The sequence below is a fragment of the Arachis stenosperma genome, chromosome 6 (genome assembly GCF_014773155.1).
Source record: "Arachis stenosperma cultivar V10309 chromosome 6, arast.V10309.gnm1.PFL2, whole genome shotgun sequence".
NCBI classification, from domain to species: domain Eukaryota; kingdom Viridiplantae; phylum Streptophyta; class Magnoliopsida; order Fabales; family Fabaceae; genus Arachis; species Arachis stenosperma.
In genome coordinates, this window is record NC_080382.1 from 120220033 (window position 1) to 120227737 (window position 7705).

Sequence of the window (7705 nt, forward strand, 5' to 3'; positions counted from 1 at the left end):
CATTCGCACTTAAACATGATGAATATGATGATCCGTGACACTCATCACCATTCTCAACTTATGAACACGTGCCTGACAACCACCTCTGTGCTATCTTAGATTGAATGCATATCTCTTAGCCTCCATTATAAAAGATAGGAGTCTTCGTGGTATAAGCTAGGATTATTGGCGGCCATTCCTAGGATCCGGAAAGTCTAAACCTTGTCTGTGGTATTCTGAGTAGGATCTGGGAAGGGATGACTGTGACGAGCTTCAAACTCGCGAGTGTTGGGCGTAGTGACAGACGCAAAAGGATCACTGGATTCTATTCCAACATGATCGAGAACCGACAGATGAATAGCCATACGGTGACAGCGCACATGGACCATTTTCACTGAGAGGATTGGAAGTAACCATTGACAACGGTGACACCCTACACACAGCTTGCCATGGAAGGAGCCTTGCGTGCGTGAAGAAGAAGACAGTAGGAAAGCAGAGATTCAGATGACAGAGCATCTCCAAAACTCCAACCAGTTCTCCATTATTGAATCAAAAGTACCTTTTATTTCATGCGCTTTTATTTTATTGCAAACAAAACCTTTTCATTGATAATCTCCTGACTAAGAGTTACAAGGTAACCATAGCTTGCTTCAAGCCGACAATCTCTATGGGATCGACCCTTACTCACGTAAGGTATTACTTGGACGACCCAGTGCACTTGCTGGTTAGTTGTGCGAAATTGCAAATGTGATTGCAATTTTGTGCACCAGTGGACTAGGATTGGGTTCGGTCATGGGTGGGATAAATGGGAGAGAAATTTGATTTTGAAGTGGGTGGGGGTTGGTGGGAGTTATGATGGTTTTGGGGAAGTGATATGGATGTGATTGGGCTAGGATTTATAGGGAAGTGTGCTTGGGGAAGTGTGAAAAAGAAAAAAGAAGTGGGGTATGTAAAGATGCTGTGGGACCCACTGGTCCTGAGAGGCTAGAAAATTCAGAATCTTTGCCCTCTTCACAGGCGTTGAACGCCCAGCACTATGCTCTTGGCTGGCGTTCTACGCCAGCATTGCTGCCATTTGGGGCGTTGAACGCCCAGCCAGTGCTCCCTGGCTGGCGTTCAACGCCAGCAAGAAACTCCAACCAGAGTGTTCTGTTTTTATTGCTGAACCTTTCTGTTTCTGTTCTAACTGCTGCACATGATCATGAACCTAAAGAAACAACTTAGAGAAAATAAACTTAAGGAATTAAAAGAAATAGAAATTACTAAATAAGATTGGGTTGCCTCCCAACAAGCTCTTCTTTAACGTCAATAGCTTGACGGTTAGCTCCTTACGGAGATTGATATGGCTCAAAATTTTGCCCCTTATAGTGAATTTTCTTCGTGTCTTCTCAGGAATAAGCTCCACATGCTCTAGAGACAGGACACTACTCACTGTACGTGGTATGACTAGCTTCTTGGTGAAGACAACTCTCATACCAAGTGAGAGGCCTTCGGTGGGGACTTTCTTATCCCTCTAGCCCATAGTTACTTTCTTCACAGTACCTGTTAATGGCTGCCCAACACCAAACTTAGAATTGATGTTTAGGGGCTTAGTAAAGCTCTGCACTAAAAGAGATGGTTGGAACACTAAGTGTTGCATATTTATCTCTCTTTTTTCAGAGGAAGAGTTAGGGTGAGGCATCTTGAACAAGATGTAATCCTCCCCTAGTTGTAGAATTAGTTCTCCCTTTGCTACATCAATGATAGCATTGGCAGTGGCTAGGAAAGGTCTTCCAAGGATGATGGATTCATCCTCATCTTCCCCAGTATCTAAGATAATGAAGTTTATAGGGATGTAAAGGTTTTCAACCTTCACCAATACATCCTCTACTAAGCCATATATTGTCTACATTGATTTGCATGCCATCTCTAGTGAGATGTTTGTAGCTTCCACCTCAAATATTTCCACATTCTCCATTACAGAGAGTGGCATGAGGTTTATGCTTGATCCTAAGTCAGACAGTGCCTTCTAAAAGGTCATGGTGCCTATGGTGCAAGAAATTAAGAAGCGTCCAGGATCCGGGAGCTTCTGAGTTAGCTTCTGCTGTACTAAAGCTTTGAGGTCTTTGGTAAGCACTGGAGGTTCTTCCTCCAAAGGATTTGTACCAAACAACTTGGCATTTAGCTTCATGAGAGCTCCTAGGTACCAAGCAACTTGCTCTTCCCTAGTATCCTCATCCTCATCAGAGGATGAGTATTCATCAGAACTCATGCACTGTAGGAGTGCATGCAAGGGAACCTCTATGGTCTCTATATGAGCCTTGACTTCCTTTAATTCTTGGATAGGAATTTCTTCAGTGGATGCTGAACAATCAGTAGGTCTAACATTATTGGCGTTTAGTGCCAGTTCTAATGGTTCTTTGGGCGTTGAATGCCCATCATGCATCCCTTTATGAGCGTTCAATGCAAATTTCCTTGCCAAGTTGGGCATTGAACGCCTAGGAGGAACCTCTTTCTTGGTGTTCAACGCCAGTTTCTAGTGCCATTTTGGCCATTGAACGACCAGTGAGGGCTTCCTCGCTGACCTTCAATGCCATCTTTGATGCCTGTCTGGGTGTTGAACGCCTAGTGAGGTATTCCTCACTAGCATTCAACACTAGCTTCTGTACCAGCTTGGGCGTTGAACGCTCAGTAAGGTCTTCTTCATCGGCGTTCAATGCCATCTTAGTTTCTCTAGATTCGGCCTTATCCTCTGTGGTGATGGCCTTGCACTCTTTTCTTAGGTTCACTTCAGTGTTACTAGGAAGAGTGTCAGGAGGAGTCTCGGGGATTCTCTTGTTCAGTTGACCAACTTGTACCTCCAAAGTTCTAATGGAAGACTTTATTTCAGTTATGAAACTATGAGTGATCTTAGAGAGGTTGGAAACTAAAATGACTAAGTTAGAAAGGCTCTACTTAGGAGTTTCTATATTCCCTTGAGAAGATGAGAATGGTGGTCTGTTGTTGAACCTGTTTTGGTTCCTTCCACCTTATTGATTGTTGTTGAAGCCTTACTGAGGCATCTGTTGATCCTTCCATGAAAGGCTAGGATGGTTCTTCAATGAAGGGTTATAGGTGTTTCCATAGAGTTCTCTCATGTAATTCATCTCTTCCATGGTGGGTTGATCAGGATCATAAGCTTCTACTTCAGAGGAAGCTTCTTGAGTGCTGCCAGCTACAGCTTGCATTCCAGTCAAATGCTGAGAGATCATATTGACTTGCTGGGTTAAGATCTTATTCTGAGCCAATATGGCATTCAAAGTGTCTACTTTAAGAACTCCTTTCTTCTGAAAGACCCCATTGTTCACAGGATTTCTCTCAGAGGTGTACATGAATTGGTTGTTTGCAACCATCTCAATGAGTTATCTTGCCTCTTCAGGCATTTTCTTCAGGTGGAGTGATCCGCCAGCAGAACTATCCAATGATATTTTGGACATCTCAGAAAGATCATCATAGAAGATACCTAGAATAGACCATTCTAAGAGCATGTCAGGAGGACACCTCCTGATCTGTTTCTTGTATCTCTCCCAAGCTTCATAGAGGGATTCACCTTCTTGTTGTCTGAAAGTTTGAACTTCCACTCTAATTTTGCTCATTCTTTGAGGACAAAAGAATTTGGCCAAGAAAGCATTGACCAACTTTTCCCAAGACTCTAAGCTCTCTTTTAGTTGAGAATCTAACCATATTTTAGCTCTATCTCTAACAGCAAAGGGAAACAACATAAGTCTATAGACCTCAGGATCTACTCCATTGGTCTTAATAGTGTCACAAATTTGCAAGAATTTTGACAGGAATTGGTATGCATCTTCCAGTGGAAGTCCATGGAACTTGCAGTTCTGTTGTAGAAGAGAAACTAACTAAGGCTTATGCTCAAAGTTGTTAGCTCTAATGGAGGGTATGGAGATACTTCTTCCATAGAAATTAGAGGATGGTATGGTGTAGTCACCAAGAACCTTTCTTGCATCTCCTTCATGATTAGGCTTGGCTGCCATGCTTTCAGCTTGTTGTTCAAAATTTTCTGAGAGGTTTCCTCTGGAGTGTTGTACTTTAGCTTGTTGTAAATGCCTCCTTAGAGTTTTCTCAGGTTTAGGGTCAGGATTAAAGAGAGGCTCTTTATCTCTATTCCTAGTCATAATAACAAGAAAATAAAACAAGAAAGAAGAGGAATGAGAGCTCTATATTAAAGAACAGAGGACTTCCTGTGAGATGTAAAAAAGAAAGGAAAGAAGAATAAAGATAGAGAGCAAAGAAGAAGAATTCGAATAAGAGAGAAGAATTTGAAAATTAGAAGTAAAAAGATAAACAAGAATTAAAGTATTTTTTGTTTTTATTTTATTTATTAATGAAATTTGAAAATAGAAGCTAATTAATTAAAAAGATTTGAAAATTAAATGATGAATTTTCGAAAATAGAAGAGAGAGATAGAAGAGAATTTTTGAAAATACAAGAGAGAAGAATTAGGAAGTTTTGAAAAAGAAGAAAGAGAAAACAACTAACTAATTAAGAAAGATTTGAAAACTGGATGAGATAGAATATTAGAAAAGATTTGAATTTAAAATTTAAAATTAGAAAAGATAAGATAGAAACTGAAAATATTTGAATTTAAAATTTGAAATTAGAAAAGATAAAATTTGAAAAAGATTTGAAAAAGTAAGATTTGAAATTTGATTTTTGAAAAAGATTTGATTTTGAAATTTGAATTTTGAAATTTGAAATTTTAAATTTTGAAATTGAATTTTAAATCTTGAATTTGAAATAAGATAAGATTTTTTAATTTTAAAGAAAGATAAAAAGATAAGATAGTAATTTGAAAAAAATACGATTTTTGAAAAGATTTGAATTTGAATATTAAAACTAAGATAAAATAAGATAATGATTTTGAAATTAAAATTTGAAAAATTTGTTGTAATTTTTGAAAATTGAGATAAAGATAAGAAAATATATTTTAATTTTTTGATTTTTGAATTTAGTGAAAAAAGAGAAAAACAACAAAAAGACACCAAACTTAAAATTTTTTAATCTAAGGACATTACTATGCGAAAATTTTAAAGAAAAACACAATGGGGGACCAAACTTAAAAATTTTAAGATCTAAATAAGAAGAAAAAAAAGAACACTTTGAAAATCAAGAAGAACACCAAGAACAAAACTCAAAGAATTCAAAGAAAACAAAGAACATGAAAAGGACACCAAACTTAAAAATTTTGAAAACCAAAGACTTTAAATTCGAAAATTTAAAAGAAAAGACTCAAGAAGACACCAAACTTAGAGATTGACACAAGACTCAAACAAAAGACACTATTTTTTAAAATTTTTGGAAAAAAACTCAAGAAATTCAAAAATTCAACAAGAACAAGAACAAAAGACTCAAACCAAAGATAAAGATTAATAAAGAAAAGAAAAGGTTTTTTAAAAAGTTTTGATTTTTTTCATTTTCAAAAAAAAGGAAAGAAGAAAATAAAAGACTCAGATAAAATAAAACTAAACCTACAAAGAAAAGGAAATTACCTAATTTAAGCAACAAGATAATCCGTTAGTTTGTTCAAACTCGAACAATCCCTAGCAACAGTGGCATAAACTTAGTGCGCGGAATTACACTTCGCACAACTGAACCAGCAAGTGCGCTGGGTCGTCCAAGTAATACCTGAGTGAGTTAGGGTCGATCCCACGAGGATTGTGATTTGAAGCAAGCTATGGTTAACTTATAGGTCTTAGTCAGGCGGATATAAAAATTGTTTGTTTGTTTAAAGCACGTAAAAGGTAAATAAATAAAACATTACTCAATTGATGGTGAAAGCAATGAAAAGAAGATGGTTAAGGCTTGGAGATGCTTTTTCTTTCTGGATTACTTCGATCTTACTGTCTATTCCAACTATGAATGATTTCTTCTATGGTAGATTGTGTGTGATTAATACCTTTCTCAAGCGATCGCCAATGCTCCTCCAGATCTGAACCCCAGGGTTAGTGCGAATCCAGTCTGATTGAGGGTGAAGCTCCTACAGTTCATTCTCCAAAGTGATCCTACTCAAAACGCCACAGATAAGGTCGAATCTTCCAGATCAAAGAATGCTGCGCCTTTGGTTCTAGCCTCTACCATAAAGACTCTAATCTCCCCGTACCTCGGCTAAACTGATGTCTCGAGAAGTCCCCAACGAAGTCGTGAGTTTGCCATCTAAGAGATGTATAATCAAGCTCGTGGTTCATCAATTTCCAATGAAGAACTCACTTTGAACCCATGTAGAATGAGATAACCTTATGTCGGTTTAACGCATTCATGATGATGAAGAACGAATATACATCTTAGAATAGAGAATAAAAAACGTATTGAGATAGAACAGTAGTACTTTATTAATCCATAAAACTCAGCAGAGCTCCTCCCCTCAACCTAGGAGGTTTATAAACTCATACTGATAGAAAATACAATGTGGAATTTGAAAATATGCTTGAGGTCTCTAAAAGATGTAAAAGTTCTCAAATAATTACTAGACTAATGACTAAGGATTACATAAGAAGGGTAAAATAGTCTTTTAGTGCTAAAATCCACTTCTGGGGCCTACTTGGTGAGTGTTTGGGCTGAGCTTAATTGAGGTCCATGTGCTAAGAGGCCTCTAGGGCATTGAACGCTGGGTAGGGGGTCCTTCTTGGGCGTTGGACACTGGTCTCTTCTCCTTTGGGCGTTGGATGCCAGAATAAGGCTAGAAGCTGGTGTTGAGCATCAGTTTTGGGCCTTGAATTCTGAAGCAAAGTATGAACTATTATACATTGCTAGAATGATTTGGATGTTATCTTTCCATAGTCATTGAGAACGCTCCATTTGAATATCTGTAACTCCAGAAAATCTCTTTCGAGTGCAAGGAGGTCAGATCTTGATAGCATCTACAGTGCTTTCTCGGCCTCTGAATCAGACTTTTGCTTCAGCTCCTCAATTTCAGCTAGAAAATACCTAAAATTGCATAAAAACACACAAACTTAAAGTAGAATCCAAAAATGTGAATTTTGCATTAAAACCTATGAAAACTTAATAAAACTTAAACACAACATACTAAAAACTATATGAAATGATGGCAAAAAGCGTATAAAATATCCGCTCATCATTCTTGGTCAAAGGATTATTAAGAAGAATATTAATAATTCAGATAGATCAATCACTACAAGAAACATCATTAAAATCGACAGCCAAGCTGTCGATAATAAATTAATAAAATCGACAGTATTTCTGTTTATAATATGAGTTTGAGATTTTTGCCTTAATAAAATCGACAACTTCGCCGTCGATATTATTATATAAAATCAACAAGATTTTTGTCGATATTTTATTCAATAAAATCGACAAAAGAGCCGTCGATTTAATTATTTAGATATCGACATATTCTTTGTCTGTATTTTGTTTTTTATTGTCTATTTTAAATTTAAAAAGCGACAACGCTGCCGTCGATTTTAATAGCTATATTTTTTAATTATTTTCTATTTAAAAATGGTAGACAATTAATACAAATAAACTTTTAAATATAGAAATAAAATTTATACAAAATATTAGATAAATAAACTTCTATATATAAAAATCAAATTTATATTAAATATTAGAAAGCTAAAAATGAAAATTGAAGAACAGAAGGAAGCCAGAGTAAATTTGGTAAAAAGATGTTATTAAATATAAGGATAAACTTCGTACTTCGTCTTAGACATCCTCCCTCCCAAACTTTACAGTT

The 7705-nt window shown here is 36.7% G+C and overlaps 1 non-coding gene across 1 annotated transcript; it reads left to right on the top strand.

Moving 5' to 3' along the window:
- The first annotated feature begins 3478 nt into the window (after positions 1–3478).
- LOC130938199 (small nucleolar RNA R71) lies at positions 3479–3587 on the top strand. The gene has a single exon (XR_009069374.1). It is a non-coding gene; the product is annotated as a small nucleolar RNA R71 (small nucleolar RNA).
- Positions 3588–7705: the final 4118 nt, after the last annotated feature.